A 797-nucleotide genomic window follows, 5' to 3' on the forward strand; every position below is an offset into this window, starting at 1 on the left:
CCCTGCACTGCCCCGCCCCCGCTCACGCCCCCACCCCGTTTCTGTCCCTGCCTCTGCCCTTGCCCTTTCCCTGCCCTTGCTCCTGCCCCTTGCCCCTTCCCCTGCACTGTCCTTGTCCCTGCCCCGGCCCTCTTGTGCCCCTGCCTCATCCCCTGCCTCGGCTCCTGCCCTTGCCCTTGCCCCTGCCCTGTCCCTGCCTCTGCCCCTGCCCCTGTTCAGGCCAGAGCCCATGCCCCTGGCCCGTGCTCTTCCTCTGCCCCCAGTGCTCGCACCGTTACCTCTTCTCAGGACCACTTCTGAGTCCAACTTTGGGCCCTGCTCCCCTGGGAGACCCAGCTGGAGCCAGCCTGGGGGGGCTGGTGGGTGGCCGGGGGTGGGGGCCCTGGGCACAGTCATAGGAACAAATTCAGCTGCTGGAAACAGAACGGAGCTGCTGCCCACGGCCCCTCGGCTCAGTCCTGCCGCCTCCCGTCAGCATCGTCTCCCTCCCGATGGGCAAATTATTTTCTGCTTTGTGGGAAGAGGAGGGGTTGTAAAATGGATAGCCCCCAGATAGCCCCAGCTGTTCACCTTCTTATTTTCTTTGACACTGCTGTCGGGTTGAACTGTGCACAGCTGGCATTTCCTAAAATTGGAGTGGGTTTCAGCGTGCCCCAGAAGCGTCTGTTTGCTTTTTGGTGTGCCCCAGGGCCACTTGTTTTCCCTCCTGACCCCTGTGTTTGCTTTCAAGTCCCCTCACGACCCCTCCATGTGCCTCTCGGTGCCTCCCAGCCCCCACTCACCCTCCAGTGTCGCCC

This window comes from Pygoscelis adeliae, unplaced genomic scaffold (genome assembly GCF_000699105.1).
Source record: "Pygoscelis adeliae isolate BGI_AS28 unplaced genomic scaffold, ASM69910v1 Scaffold407, whole genome shotgun sequence".
NCBI lineage: Eukaryota > Metazoa > Chordata > Aves > Sphenisciformes > Spheniscidae > Pygoscelis > Pygoscelis adeliae.